A 16,513-nucleotide genomic window follows, 5' to 3' on the forward strand; every position below is an offset into this window, starting at 1 on the left:
TATCCAAACCCTAGCTCTCCTGTTTCCAACTCCCACCAACCATCATCCCCGATATCAATTTTAATTCTCCTTTGATTACTCGCAAGCACAAAGCACCAGTTCAGAGACGTGAAGGGTTTGAGAAAAGAGCAAACCACAGGCATTCACCAGGGCACCAGCCCCTACCAAGATGCTAAGTGGGGAGCACATGCTTCTTTCCAGGAGCAACTCTTTGTCACGTGGGGAGCAAGAGGATGGCTGCCAGTGTTCTGGAAGATTATTTTCTTCTCAATTGCTCCAAAATATATGCTATGTTTTATGATCCTATAGACTAGCATTTATTAAAAGTCTACCGTGGACCCGGCACTGTGGAGTGAATTTGTGTAAGTCAAATTGCCATGTTTCTCTACTGGCATCCAGTTCCTAACCCTGGAGAGGATTCTCTTGGTGCTCACCCACTGGCCTCACCCTCTCTAAAAAGTCAAAGACATTCTCTCCAGGAGAGGAAGGAGGGGGTGGGGGTACTGACCTTTTTGGAATGAAGGAAGAGGGGAGCTATGCCTCTAGCGCTCCATTTCATCCGTGTTTTTATAAGAGTAGAACAACTTGTGGGTGCATTTTAGATCCTGCTTGCTCGAATATCATGCTTATAATAAAAGGTTAAAAGCAGAGACAAAAAATTTAATATTCAAAAACAGCGTCTGTATGACTACACTGAAGTCTTAGTAAATATGAAGCCGATCGAAAACATTTTAGAGTCTTTGGAAGTGGTCTAACCTGGGCCAGTGCTCTCGTTTATTGAGTTGGGAAACTCAAACTTAGCAAGGACCCACTGTTGGCTAATGAGGTAGAAAAGTGAAAGTATAGACCCTGTGCCATGTGCAAGATGGCTTCGTTATATTAGCCTGGGTAATGCTTTTAAATTAGCTTTATTTTTATCAAAATTATGCTTGCACGTAATTGGAATTGTTCAGCAGTTCTACAAAGCTTATTAGAAAAAAGTATTTTTATTCCTAGCTCCCAGACACCCAATTTTAGCTCTTAATTGATTTTGCAGCTCTAAAGTAAGATGTCGATATCCCTACCTTTTAAAATGTCTTAATTCTTACACTTTGGCTTAAATTCATACTCTAGTAGCTTCCTAAGGTGTAACAAGTAACATTTTTGAAAAAAAACAAAAAAAACCTGATTTCTGAGGGTGACTTTATGCTAACACTTAACCGATAGTTTTCTTGGATAGAAAATTCGAGGCTGGACATTGCTTTTTTAAATTCAAGCTACTCTTGACTTTAACTTCCAGTATTACTGAGGAAGAAACAATGCAATTGTGATGCTTGTACCATTTTGGAAACCTTTTTTTTTTTTCCTTCCCTTAAATGGAAGCTGTCCTTATCTTTGGCATCAGCTGTGATATCTCCTCAGATAGCATTCATTGGGGAAGGTCATTGGGTCTAATTTCATCTGTTAGGCTTGGTGTAAGGTGGGGACTATGAAGATGAACATTTTTATTGGGGCCCCTGGGTGGCTCGGTTGGTTGGGCGTCCAACTCTTGGTTTCAGCTCAGGTCATGATCTCACAGTTCATGGGATCGAGCCCTATGTGGGGCTCTGAGCTGAAAGCAAGGATCCTGTCCGGCATTCTCTGTCTCCCTCTTTCTCTGCCCCTCCCCTGCACTCACTCTGTCTGTCTGTCTCTCTCTCTGTCTCTCTCTCTCTCTCTCAAAATAAACAAACATTTTTAAAAAAGTGAAAATTCTTACCGGTTCTTATCATTTCCTGGTTTTTTTTTTCCTTGGACGATCTCCTCTCCTCTGTTGATCTGTCTTTCTGGAAATCCTGCTATTCAGATGGGGGCCCGTTTGCACTCACCTTGTACTTTTTCTCACCTCTACTTTCTATCCTTTTGACGTTCTTGCTCTAACTGCTTGTCACTTTCTTGTTTTATTATCTAATCCTTTTGAGACTCTTCCTTCTGCTACCATGCTTTTGATTTCCAAAGCTTTATTCAATTATCTAAAAACAACTTTTTAGAGAAACACGTCGTTGTTTTATGACTGCATTTCCCCCCACTTTTCTCTCTGCAGATGTTAATGTCATCTTCTGTCCTGCAAGGAATTTATAGATACAGTCTTTTCCAAACTACTATATTTTTTTTTCTGGTTGGTTTCTTTATTTCATGGTAGATACTCTCTTCAAAGTCTGGTGATGCTTGCTTGTCTCTGACTAAGATCAGAAGCCTACAAAAACAGAATGGAATCTCTGTGGTGGTTTCTCTGCCTAGGGTCTTGTGCTGCCTTTCTCAGTGGGATTTTCTGAGAATTACTCCTTCATTCCTTAAGGCATCTGTTCATGAAATGAAATAATTTCTCTCCTCTGAATCTAGAACATACTAGTTATATGACATGAGAAAATTCAGAAAATAGTCACTCAACTTTTTTTTTATATAATTTTTTTAATGTTTATTGATTTTTGAGGGGGGGGGGCGGGTAGGGGCAGAGAGAGAGAGGGAGACACAGAATCCAAAGCAGGCTCCAGACTCTGAACTGTCAGGACAGAGCCCAACCTGGGGCTCCAACCCACAAACCGTGAGATCATGACCTGAGCCGAAGTTGGACACTTAACTGACTGAGCCCCCAGGCTCCCCAAGCCTCTAATGCAGCTTTGAAGACACAGCGGTTGCAATTACAAGTAGAATGAGTGAAATAAAGAGATGTCGTCTCTCAGATTCTCATCCGACTCTTCGGGAGAATCACATGGTTTGTTTTGTTTCTTCACTGGTTTGTCCTAACCAGTGCTTGCTGGTCAGTAGTACCTGCCAGAGTAGGAACTCTGTACTTCTGAACTGAATGAATTTTTAAAAGAAAGGGAAGCGTGTGCTCTAAGCCATCCAGAATGGATACTGGGGCTGATACAGCTCCCAAGTGTTATTTCCTAGTGCCTGGCTTTGCCTGACTGCTGTCTCAACCATGCATACAACGCATGAGGCTGAACAGTGTGTTGGCCTGAGCATCGGACGAGCCCGGTTCCAGCCACGAGATGGTCCCTTTGCTTCCAGCCACAAAGCGCCTCCTGTCTCCACTTGAGAATTTATGGCTTTAATATTTGAATCTTAGAGGAAAGAACCATAAAGAAAAATAGAAGGTACCAAAATATGCATTTCCTGGTTCCCAACTTTATACATATGCTTTTAATTGCAAGAAAGCCATCCACTAAAAAAAAAAAAAAAATGCCCAAGCTCCTCGTTACCAGTGCCTGTGGTGTAGAAAGGTTGAATTACATCGCCAACAGGAAACAGGACCAGTGGCCTCAGTATCCAGTCTGTCATCTTCTCAGGCGCCTCCTGTATATACATAATGCCCTATGACTTGAAAGAAAATTTCAAAACTCTGTAAGTATGTAGCACAATTCCATACTGTGGGAAACTAGTCATTTCCTCTTGTCTACGCAGAAAGGAATTTGAAGTTCTTGGGAATTCCAACTTTTTGGAAAGCCCGAGGCAGTTAGCATTTCAGTAAAAAAGCAGAACAAATGTACAAACGATCTGTGTATCTGGGTTGAGAGAGAACTACGCTGGCTATCTTAAAGGGGAAAGTAAAAGCTGAGGGAAACGTTCATGCAGGCGGCCGATTCAGCCCTCGTGGATATTTAAAGAAACAACTCTGTATGCAATTGTATCAAGGGTCTGTATTCTATTCAAATGAATGCACCTGCTGATTTTTGGTTCTTGAGTAATTGAGGTCTCAGGTATGCAGCGTTCTAGGAGAAATGTGTTTGAATACTGTCTAGATCATGGGATAATTGACCTGTGTTGATTCTCCCCAGAGGCTGCCATACAAAAGCAAAGCTCTACAACAGCATCTGGGCTCTGCATGGTGGGCAGACCAAAGTGATGACGAATATTCTTCTTCTTAGGTGCGAGGCATCGTGAGAACTACTTTATCTGTGTTACTTCAGTGCATTTTCGTAAGGGAAGGTAGAGGGAGGAGGGAACTGACAAGTTTTAAGCACCTACTGTGTGCTAACCCCTAAATCGTGTGCTTCATTTATGTTATTATTTTGTAAATGTTTATTTAGTTTTGAGAGAGAGAGAGACAGAGAGTGCGAGCGGGGTAGGAGCCGAGAGAGGGGGAGACACAGAATCCGAAGCAGGCTCCAGGCTCTGAGCTGTCCAGCCAGAGCCTGATGCGGGGCTCAAACTCACGAACTGTGAGATCAGGACCTGAGCCTCGGTCGGACGCCTAACCAACTGAGTCGCCCAGGTGCCCCTATGTTATTTTAATTAATGCAATAATCCTTGATGACAGTTTTTATTAGCTTCACTTTATACCTGAGGAAACCATGTCTCGGGAACATGAAGTCTCATTTATGGCTCCTATAATTGTTACTTGACAAAGTTAAGATTTAATTCAGTGTCCGTCTCTAAAGGCAGTACTGTTTCATTCACCATTCATACATTCACTGGGAAAAGCAGACCATGTCCTGTGCTGTCCCAGGATTCGGAGAGAATAAGGCAAAGCCCCTGTCTGTGGGCATTCCCATTACACCAAGAAATCCAATAATTGGATAATGTGCTAAATGTCCTAACCAAGTAATTGCTTGTCATCAACTCAGAGCGACCCTTTTAATTAATTCAAAATTCTCACCATTGAGGCACAAGGTATAGAAGTGAAATCAAGTTAAATCAAATTTCTAACCGTGAAGATTTACGGTTGGGGAGAGACTACCGCCTCTCTAGAATAGTATTTATGGCATCATGTTACTCAAGTCACATTGCTTGTCTGTGTTCTCACGAGATTTGTGATCTTAGGATGGTCCCTATTTATCTGTTTCCAGAGCACCCTCAAAGCGTGTGTGCACATCCCGGGGATCCATGTACATTTGTGTATGGAATCAGTGTACAAAAGAGTGAATGAGTCACAACCTTCAAACTTGCCCATGTGGGCAATAGGGCCACAACCAACTTGGAGCAGAAGAAGAGACGTACGATGTTCTGTCTTAGGAACACAGCTGGTGGCAGTTGAGATTCTGCTAGGGCTGGGGAGTGGCTGAAAGTGGGAAGACTGGGTTCGTAGAATTGTGCAGGGATTAAGGGATTAAAAGCTGGCAGGGGTGGCACCTGTGTGGCTCAGTCAGTTAAGCGTCAGACTTCGGCTCAGGTCATGATCTCCTGGTCCATGAGTTTGTGCCCCGTATCGAGCTCTATGATAATAGCACAGAGTCTGTTTTAGATCCTGTCTCCCTCTCTCTGCCCCTCCCCCTTTCCCTCTCCCTTCCCCTCCTACACTCAGATGCACGCTCAAGGGATCTCTCTCTCTCTCTTCCAAAAATAAATAAACATTAAAAAACAAAAAGACATGAGCAAGAATAGTGAAAGGCTGTGTTTTTAAAAATAGCAAAAGGATAGGCATTTCAAAACAACAGGGGGATATCTCCACTAGGAGGTGCTTTGGAAGAAGAGAGCCAGTGAACTAACAAAGACTTCCTATCATGTCCTTGTGGTTGGCACTTTAATATTGTGTCTCCTTTGATAATCATCACAAAACAGAAGGGAGTATGTATGGCTATTTCATAGCAAAGGAAATAGGCTAAGTATAAATAACCTAGCCTTCTATGGTAACTTGAGGAGCTGAGATTTGAAGTCAGTCTGATGATTCCAAAATTGATGTTCTTCCCACCAGCTCATATCACCTTTCTAATCAAGACGAAGGACGAAGAGGCAAGAGCTGAATTCTAAAGCTGAAAAAAAAAAAATTAAGAGCATACATCACTTTGGAAATGTGCTTGCTGACTCAGAGTGATATGGAGGTACAGCTAACAATCAAATTAAATGCAGTTCTAGACAAGCTAACCATACTCTAAAGCAATCAGCATGATGTATTTATTCTCCATTTCCTCTCTGTGGCTAGAGATTCAAAGGATAAAGTCATTAAAAATCTTTCAGATGTTTGCTTTTTCTGGTGAAATGAGAGCATACCAGGTCTGGAAGGAGAATGTTCTAGTTAACAGAACTTATTATTTATACTTGATAAAAATAGTGAAAAAAGAATCAATCCAGTCCCTCATCCATATGCAAGGATCTTACAATAGTTCAAAGGTGTATATTTGTACCACAAATGAACCAAGGCCCCGTTGACCACGAACAGAGTGAGCCGAGAGTACACTGACTTTTCATTATAAAACAAAGCCTCATGTTCCTAAGATGGGTCATCATATTGACAGCTGATGGTAGCTGGATTTTGCATACAAAGTTGGGGAGGGGGGAGTAAGTTCGAGGTTAGCGAGGAACATGTTCAACCATTAAGAGGATGCCGGCACAGTCTCAGGGAGTCTGGTTGATGCCATGGCCTTTGCTGGTGTAGGGAAGGGACAAGTGGAACAGCCGTTTCTTCTCCTAAATTGGTCTGTTGGCTACAAGGCGTCAGGATGAAGTGCTTTTTGCAGCTCAGGTATTTTTCCAGGCTGCTTCTTGAGGGCCCTTCTGTCCCCTTAGCATTCTTGGTCCTGAACCTGTATGGGCAAAGTCCAGCCTTCACACCCAAGGCTGAGGTCACCCTACAGAAATGCAGAGTTGTGGTTACACAGCCTCTGCCCTCCTTCTTTTTCATTTGTGACTTCTGCACCCAAGCAGGACAAAAGCCCATCAGCTGGAGTTTGACAGCTCACAGCTGCCTGGTTCGCATCTGTACTGCATCAGACTTAGATAATGCGGTTGCATCTGGCCTGACAGTGGCCAGGGACCCGCAGGATGGAGTCATGGTTTGGGGGTGTTCCAACGGCTGCTAATGGAGCCCACATGACACAGGGCATGAAGGGATAAACAATAACACCCTCAAACCATTCTTGGGCTGCCGCTGGTCGGTTGATGTGTAATGATGCTACAGAGGAAGTATCCTGGGGTCCACACGTTCACATTCTAAGCCTAAAGCGACGCTTCCCTCCCAAGAAAGGTTTAAAATGTCCCTCCTACTGCTCCAGGTCACAAAATGACTGAGCCTGCGGAGCAAATGCAGACTTTGGCTCAGACAAAGAGGGAACTGCTGCTTTCACAGGCTCAGGAAGCAACGTGCAGAGCGAGGCTCAGACGTCAACTCGTACACTCGGGACTTGGCAACTATGCTGTGAGCAAATGCTGAAGTGACCTGAAGACCCAACTAAGTCCCTGAAGTCAGAAGCCCATGCTCCACTGCAGACCAGACCGTATGCACCAAGAACAAAGGAACCGTCTTGACCAGGCAGAAAGGAAACGAGCAGCCCACCCTCAAGAGTTTGGGGTGCTTACCGGTATTAGTAAAGAGAAGCTGAGTGAGACCTAGTCCTACTCTGTCTATCAGTCTGTGTGATTGACTATGTCTGACCACCTTCACACAGTTTGGGCCTCTTCATACAAATTCTAGTTTGAAACTATAAAGAGGGCAGGGAGAAATCCTTCTGGGGACTCTCATTTACAGGTGATGGAGCACCCCCTTGTCGGTGCTGAGAGGTACAGGGACATGCAACCTGCACCTGTTCCTCTGACAGTATCCCAGGCAGAACATCTCTGCCCTCCTCTGATGGCTGTGGCACCGCGCTCCCATCAGATTTCTTCAGTCTTGCATTCCCGAGGCCCCTCTTGGCCTGCCCACTGCTCAGGCATCGCCATTGTGCTGTGTTGATTCCTCTTAACAGGATGAAACCCACCTTTATTATTCTGAGCCTAGGATTTTACTCTAGAACCCAGTTGTTGCCAATAGAGTCGATGTAATCTGTGAATTAGACGACATGGGGAAAAGGGAGATAGGAGTTAACACAAAGCTTTGAGTCCGATCTCCAGCTTTCCCAGTTCTTCCTTGTGTGAGCAGTTGTCATGGGGTATCATCGAGTATCGTCGAGTGGATGTAAGGATTATGGAACATAGCGTGTGTAAAGTCCCTAAGACATACAGATCCTTTGCATGTAGTCAGTACTCAAATGTATTCTCCCTATGCTCTGTGATAAGTAGCATTGGTAGAATTCATTAAATATGCAAATAGTTTTCTTTTTAATTTTGTTTATTTATTTTGAGAGAGAGAGAAAGAGAGCAAGAACACATGCAAGCAGGGAAGAGCAGAAAGAGAGAAGAGAGAGAGAGAGAGAGAGAGAGAGAGAGAGAGAGAGAGAGAGAGAGAATCCCAAGCAGGCTCCACACTGTCAGTGTAGAGTCCCGACAAGGGCCTTGATCTCATGAACCGTGAGATCATGACCTGAGCCGAAATCAAGAGACGGGACCTTAACCGACTGAGCCACCCAGGCGCCCCAAAATATGCAAATAGTTTTAATTAACATTATCACATTCCATCTAACAGCGCTCCTATAAAGTAGGTAAGAGAGCCACCTTACAGTCTCTCATTTTAGAATGGGGACACTGAGATCCATTTACCGCATGCTGTCCTCCAGACGTAGTCAGCTTACACCAAGGAACTGGATCTTAACCCGTGATTGTGCTCTATGTGGTAGGTATCCCGCCGGAAGAAAAAACATCCTGGATTAGCATGATTTAAACTGGATCATTTTCTTTAGGTTTGGACTTAAGTGTCATGTTTTAAGAGAGATCTACTCTATCCACTCTCCTACAGTAAATTGACCCCCTTCTTGCAGACTCCCTACCATACCACCCTAGGTTATTCTTCAAAGCACGTATTACTCCTTGTCCTCATAATTCTTTACCAAGTTTATACTTATTTACTGTCAATTTCCTCTCACAAGAATGTAAAATCTGTAAGGGCACCCCTTAGCCCTAAGCCTGGCACTCAGCAGGTGTGAAAAAATAAATATTTTATAAGTTTAACAGAAAGGAACTGATATTTTTTGAGGATACCTTTATTAATTGGGTATATTTCCATTTAAAAGGTTGAAAATCCCCTTAATGATCCCAGATCTTCACTACTCGTTTTTTTCCATTCTATACCATCACAACAGCCCAAAGCTGGGAGACTTAAGAAAAGGTCACAGTAACAGGCACATAGGAGTCCACACGACTGGCCACCACCAATGCGCTCACTGAGCTTTTTGGACTCAGGCTCCTCTATCAAAGGAAGGCAGTGACACTTTTCGTACAGCATCCTGGGAACCTCAGATGAACACACATCCACTCGTCCTGTCTGTGCTTGAGTTTGCGCGTAGATTTCCAGGATGGAATGGAGGGTGGGGGGTGGGGGCTGTTCTGATGGCTAAGGTCCCAATTCTTCCATGAGAAACTCATTTTCATGAAGAGGAAGGAAACAGCCCCCCCCTGCTCCCCCCATTAACAACCGTGAAAAAGTGGGTGAACTTTACCTTCAAGGGATATTTTTGCATTGCACTTCATACCGTGTGTCCCACCCCCTCATGGTATATTGGGAAATCTGCCTGAGCTTTCAGCCCAAGTCAGGGCTTGGATCCCAGCACCAGCCTCAGGACAGCTTACCCTCTTGGAGCATTTCTGAGATGGAAGAGTAAGGAGAGGAGATAAAACTTGTGATGGGGAAATCTTAGTATCACACAGAGAAAACCAAATAACCAAATCCTATGAGGGGCAGAAGAGAGACCCCCAACAGCGATAACAAAAATGGGGAGTTAGGGACCAAACAGAGATAGGAGGAGAGAAGACCGATTAGGAGATAAAGAGAAGGAAAGACAGAGACAGAAGGAGAGAGGGAGAGGGAGTGAGGAGAGAGGGAACAAAGATCTAGGGAACTTGATTGCAGCCTGACTACAGAGAACAGCTCATCAGCATATGTGACCCCTCTGTATCTATTGGTTAGAGCTTGGTGCACAGGTGACCCACTACACTGGGTCCAAGAAATAGAATCAGGGCAAATTTATCAATGGGCAATGCTTCACTCAAAGCCCAGTGTATACAGAGGGTAAACAGACAAATACAGTGACTCATTCCTCCACTTCCTGTAGCTCCGTGGCCAATGCCGGAAGGAACACTTCTGATCAATTTCCCCATCCTGAGAGGGGTTACTCAGGAATTAGGTTTCAAGACACCCAATGTTGTGTAGTTTAAGTGTACTTTCAAGGCCCTCCAGCACCATGCCAAGTTGATCATACTCCTGTGCCATGAGGCCTTCAAATATAAATACACAGTGTTGCTCATTTCTTACTACAGTGTTTTCCATAAACAATTGTGAAGAAAATCTGGCATCCACCAAGCTCTCTTACACCAAAGACGAGATTGTCACTGCTCAGGATTGTTTTTGCTGCCTGAGGCAAGCACCTCCAGGAATGTCTTCCATCTGGGTTCAGAATAACAGTAGTTCCTAAAATTATCCAATCAGCGTGAGGGAGTTTTTACTAAGTCTCGAGTATACTTCAGATTTCACTGGCAAATAAAGTCCGGTGCACCTTAATACTAAAAATTGTGATTTTTCTAACTCACAGCCTGTTTTCTAGTAAAAGTCCCAAACTTTTCACAGCGTGGCTTGCCCCAATAATACTGTGGGTCTCAGAGAGATCAACATGTGACCAGGACAAAGATGTCATCTGCTTGGTTGATGCTCTGGACTAGTGAGTAGGCAGATCACTGATGCTCGAGGCAAAGCCTCATGCTGGCTGCATAGCCAATGGTGGAGCCATGCGTCTACCGAGGTCCTTGCTAAGGGAGCCTGACACCCAATGGAAAAAATAATAACAACAAAATAAAAAATACATAAAATGCAACTCCCCCTGAGTTTCTAGTCCTGGAGTTTCCTTTCCTGCCACTTCTGCCTCCGGCGTGGCTGAGCCACTTCTTTCTGCTGACAGATGAAGTGCATAAAGCCCTGAATAATCCAAGTCCTTCTGGCTCCTCAAGGTGATGGAGAACATCCCTTCTTTTTATGATGCACAAGATCAGAGAGCATCGGCCCCCAACTGCCTCAGCTCCGTCTTGCAGAATTCTTTCAGTGTCTACTGCCAAGGTAACTAGGTGTATTTCTCTAACCATCTACACACTTTGCCAGATTCTACTTCTCCTTTCCGAGGACCTATGAATTACACACAACCAATCCCGTCCCGCATACTCTCCGCCTCTGAACGTCAGGAATCAAGGTCTTGGTTCCTTTTATTCTCCGAGGTATCTCAGCCTCTTCCTATATTTATCAATGGAATTAATTACCTGAGAGGGAATGAGACCACCACGTTTACTTTAATCCTCCAACAGAACCCAAGCTCCGTGGCTATGTGTAATCAAAATGGACTTCCAAAGTAGCATTTCTTTTGATCCTCAAAAAAACAAAACCAAAAACAAAACAAAACGACACTCTCTTAATGAATTTTTAATACCCATCTTATCCATGAGAGAATGCTCCACAGTTATACATCTAGGAAGTATCAATACCTTGCATCCAATACTTGAGATATCTCATTCAAAATATGTGCTTTGTTGCGATCATTAATTCACAGGAACATGAAGGTGGCTGTTAATCGGTCCACAGTTGTTACTTGTATGACGGGCTAGACTATTCTGAAGGATAAAGCCCAGACCTGTACTTCTTTTCTGTCTCAGCCCAGAGACCCCCAAGATGATTGACTCTGTAATTGGTGCTCAAAATAAGTAATTTTAGCTTGAATTGAATTGAGTCACATTAGATTGGGTAGAATTCAATTCATGCTCTTCATTGGGGACACTATTAATAACCTTGACCCCTGTGCAAACCACACTCCGCTGTAATTGATAGGGCCCCTCACACTGAAACCACACGATCACTGAGCTTGGAAAACTATCATTGATGACTATAGTAAGTACAACCTCTGAAGCTATCTATCATTTCTTTTGATAATTTTCTGAGGTCATAAAAGATAGTAGAATAAAACATAGCTTTGGAGTCTGAAAAACTTGAGTTAAAAGCCTCTCTCCATTGTACAGAACTGCCCAAATGTTGGCAAGTTGCGTAATGTCTCCGGGCCTCTGTCTTTGAATTTATAAATATGGTGACAATGCTACTGCACAGAGTGTCATACGATATAGCGAACTATAAAGGAAGCCCTCAAACAATGGCACTTCACTTCACAAGGGGCTTCTCTTCCACCCTATCCCTGGTGTCAAGGGGACTCAATATCCTAATGACATCACCGAAGCAAAACGTCAACTGACCGCATTATTTCTAAGACTTTTTCTCTAATCTTGTCCAGTTACTTCTGCAGAATAGAATATAATGTTCTAGAAGAGTCAAATCATCTGGCTTTTGCTGACGCTGCTACTGATACTACCATTGTGATATAAAAGAATATAGTGTGTGTGTAGGTGATGTAGCCGTTGGGTCCCTGCAGCCCCATAAGACAGTGAAACAGTATATGAAGATCCTAGAGAAAACTGTAGGAAAGCATTAAGGGCTGGATTCATTAGGATCCAGAATACTTGGCCATTCTGGATGTAAAAACCAGGAACAGAGACTGCATGGGGCCAGTAGCGTCACATCATTTCTGTCCTCCGTAACTGCTAGTATGGTCATCTTCACTCCTCAATGCCATTGTCATCAATGGCCATTTTTAGCCCATCCATCTTTATAAGACAATGAAGTAGGTAATACAAATGGAAAAACAAACGCGCGTTTGAAGAACATCTTTAAATTGGCTGTCATTGTTTTTTTTTTAATTTCAAAAACGACAAATTCTTCCATAATTGGGTATCTCCTTGCAACAATGATGGCCTGAATCACTGTTCCCAAAGTTCCCATGGAAATATTCCTTAAATTGGAATCTAAAAGCATGAGTCTATGATCTGCTAGGTCGCGGAAAGATTTTTTTTCTCTGACTAATGCTTAATGTCTATATATCGACAGGTCCCTTTGAAAATTCATAAACCATTCATAAACCCCCAGAAAAATATGCAGCCACACCTACACATATCATATGTGGACACAGATCAAGCACTGACCTCAGATCCAATAAACCAAGATGGCAGATGCCTGAACGAGGGCCCCAAGGCCAAAAGGGGGACTGTCAGGAAGGATATAGGCAAAGTATACTGTGCCACCGACCAGAGTACCCTGTACTGTCCCAACAGAATCTCACTTGACTGGAAAATGGCCAGAGAATCACATCAATATAGTGGACAGGGGACCATTTACCTTCCTCATCCTCTGCCTAAAATCTTAATATACTGCTTTATGAAACTGACTCATTTTCATAGTGCAACTGTACAAGGGTCAGTTTCTTAAAAGCAAAAAATAAATAAAGAAAGAAAGAAAGAAAGAAAGAAAGAAAGAAAGAAAGGGGGATCAATGTTGACGGGATGAAAGAAGAAAACTTGGTATGACTGTCAAAAATGACATTGTCACAATAATGGATGGGTTTGCCTGGTTTCGAGAAATAGGACCAGAGCCACCAATGGCCTGTGCATGTTACTCCACAAGCACAAAGACAGTGACTATAGAGGAGAATGAGGGACAGCTGGGAGGCCAAAGGAAAGAGTGAGGAACGTCAAGAGAGAACAGTTGGATAGCGAAGAGGAAAGACATTTGTTCACGGCCACGTTTGGCCAGCGTTTCCCAACCTCACCAGGACTGACATTTGGACTGGATTATTCTTTGTTGGGAGGGGGGCAGCTCTCCTAAGCATAGAAGGATGTTTTTAGCAGCATCCCTGGCCTCTACCCACCAGATGCCCATAGTGCTTCCCTTTCCCTTTAGTGACAACCAAAAAATGCACACACACACACACACACACACACACAAAATGTCTCCTGAGAGCCAAAATCACACTCTGTTGAGAAACACCAGCGCTAAATCAAAAGGAGTTAGAAGTTCATAGCAAAATTAATTCTGTGAGATGCTTCTGTATCTATATAATTATGCTTGAGTAAACTATGTAGGAAATTTTCTCAAGTTCTGTCCATAAAGTACACGTATGTCTGGGCTTTGCGAAGAGCAGAATTTCTCAAAGTTTGTTTTGAATTAAATAGACCGTATTTGAATTGGTCATTCTTGACCATTGAATTTAAAATTTGGTTGATTATAGAGAAGGTCCATGCAAGCAGCTTCCATCATAGTGCCTCAGTCTGGCTTGGTCGGCACCAGAAGTTACTCATTACCCATTGACATTGTACCAGATAAGACTGAAGCCACTAGCCAAACATGCGATGCACGCAGTGGGCATGATATATTTCCTTATTCAACAGATTGCTGTTGAGCAACTACAAGGTGAAATTGTATCAGATTCTGGGAAAACAATAGTTTATAAAGAAAGGTATAGTCTCTGCCCCCATGAACTTCAGAATCTAGTCAACAAGTAGTTCAAATTCAGACGTAAGAGAAAGGCTTCCGCGGTGCAGGACTCTTGTAAGACTTCCTCCAACAGACATAAGAAACCAGTTTCACTGGTATTGGGGCGATAGTTTCAAGTAATTCTATAGGGAGAAGCTTCAGGCCATTTAGGAAATGACTGTTCCAAGGTCCTCACTTGATCCCCAGCATACTTGCTGAGTCACTCAGTGAGGAGAGGAAAGAAGATGGTGAATTTCTGGAGATATGGCTAGTGTTAGAAACCCTACTTTGGAGAGAGGGGAGTCTGCCTTCAATAGACAACCAAAGTGACTCCGGAAGTGGAATGATTGTAGAGAGGGGAGAGGCTCTTATAGAGAATAAGATACAAGGACTTCTGAAGATCATTTCTGCAGCTGAAAACTTTAGAAATGTTCTTCCAAACTTTGCACTGCTATCTACCCACCTATTCACAAGTGGAAAAACATTTCCACGGTACATATAAATATATGTAAATATAAGTAAATATAAGAGATCATAATCCCTGACCCTGTACTTATTTTCTATGTAGTTATAAAAGCTATCTCCTGACTTCAGACAACAGCTTGATTGTTTACTTTCCATCTCAATTTACTTCTTCAGGTTTTCATTAGAGACTTGCAGGCAACTACTAACAAAGGGACAAACTGATGATGTGGCAACAATATTAGTCTATGAAATTTTGTAATTTTTGTTGCATTTTTTCTTTCTTTCTTTCTTCTTTTTTTCTTTGCAATGGGTAGCCCACCCGGAAAAGGTCCCCTTAATACCTTATCACATCGGGCTATGTAGATGAAAAAGTTACGCACTCACTGAATCCACAATAAAAGGAATCATTTTTGCTAGATAAGAAGATCTGTTTATATTACCAACGGGAGATCCTCCTGAAAGGAGCAATGATAGAGTGATAGCTTAGAAGTTCCATCACTGGGAGGAGATGTTTCATAAATACTTTATAATTTGATAGATCACTGATCCACAACATCACAAGTGTTCTTACACCCGAGAAACCTTCGACTGGTCTCGAATTTTAAAAGTTTTGAGTCTGAGGTGCATCTCAGGGGCTTGCCCCAAGTCTCACTTCACCGCAGTTGTTCTCAATCTATCTGCAGGATTGCTCCCGAAAAAACCTTCTGGAGAGTTTCATTAACCAAAACATCTTCATAAAATAAGATGGGTCAGAGCTCCCAGTCTCAGATGAAGAACGCCATAGGAACTCTGCTAGAATTACAAGCCATGGTGTTCTTGGAGGCAGCATACTGCTATGGGCTTTGATTTCAGAGGGTCTTGAGTTCGAATCTCTTGAATTTCTGCCATATATCCATTCATACATGCGTTTGTCCATTTATATCAATGAGTATGTATTTAACCTATTTAACCCACCCCCCCCTACCCCGAGGCCTTCATTTTCTGATCTATACAATGGTGATGACAATAGCCCCAGTATCACTAGGTTGTGAATGAAAATACTCATGTTAATATATAAAAATATGCTTAGAAAGATTCTCGGTACATCACAATTGTGTTAGTTATTGTCACGATGAGAACATGAAGGCAATACGAGGTGCTTTGAGGGGACAGGGATCTTTGTTCCCTGTGAGTGCCATGAAGAGTAGACACTGTAAGGTCAGCACTCAAATATTTGTGGAATGAAAGAGGAAGAACGTGACGCCATCCTGCCACGGAACACCCCAGAAGCTGAAACTAAATGAAAATCTTAGGACTCTTTTACATGCAAAGGTAAACTCTGTAGCTGCAGTGTTCCCCGGAAGCGCCTTCCCATCCCGGAAGCGCCTCCCCATCCCGGAAGCACCTTCGCATCCCGGAAGGACTGCAGTTCAGCATAACGGACACGTGCTTTCACAGACCTAGAGACATATTTTGCGCCCTCCCAGGAAGGGAAATTAGACTTCAGAACAATACATGTGCTGATACCTGTAAAGAAGGACACCCTCAGAGAAACCGTGAGCTACAGAACGCCCATCCCACAGAGGTAGACGGTGGTCGTCTGCCATTAACGCTGGGTGAAAAGGGAAATAAAAATGTATTCCCTCAGAATAAAGGCATACAATTCAGCCCCAGATGTGGAATCCACACCATCTTCATAAAAACAAACAGCACCCCCCCCCCCAAAAAAAATCCCACAAATACTAGAACTTTGATTTAAACTACTGGTTGGTGTACTACATTTGCCTGACAGAAGGAAACAAAAAATACGTTTCTAGGCACCCAAGGCCTCAAATAATTGCCAAAAAGAGGTTCAAAAACATGAATTGAAAATCAAACACAACTCAAGGAAACCAGCAGCAACAACAA

At 43.0% G+C, this 16,513-nt stretch overlaps 1 long non-coding RNA gene across 1 annotated transcript; it reads left to right on the forward strand.

Annotated features, from left to right (window-relative positions):
* The first annotated feature begins 3,217 nt into the window (after window positions 1–3,217).
* LOC109266774 (uncharacterized) lies at window positions 3,218–5,915 on the forward strand. The gene is made up of 2 exons (XR_002079857.2): window positions 3,218–3,366; window positions 5,657–5,915. It is a non-coding gene; the product is annotated as an uncharacterized LOC109266774 (long non-coding RNA).
* The last annotated feature ends 10,598 nt before the right edge of the window (window positions 5,916–16,513 follow it).

This window comes from Panthera pardus, unplaced genomic scaffold (assembly GCF_024362965.1).
Source record: "Panthera pardus isolate Hobbes unplaced genomic scaffold, ASM2436296v1 HiC_scaffold_26, whole genome shotgun sequence".
Lineage (NCBI taxonomy): Eukaryota > Metazoa > Chordata > Mammalia > Carnivora > Felidae > Panthera > Panthera pardus.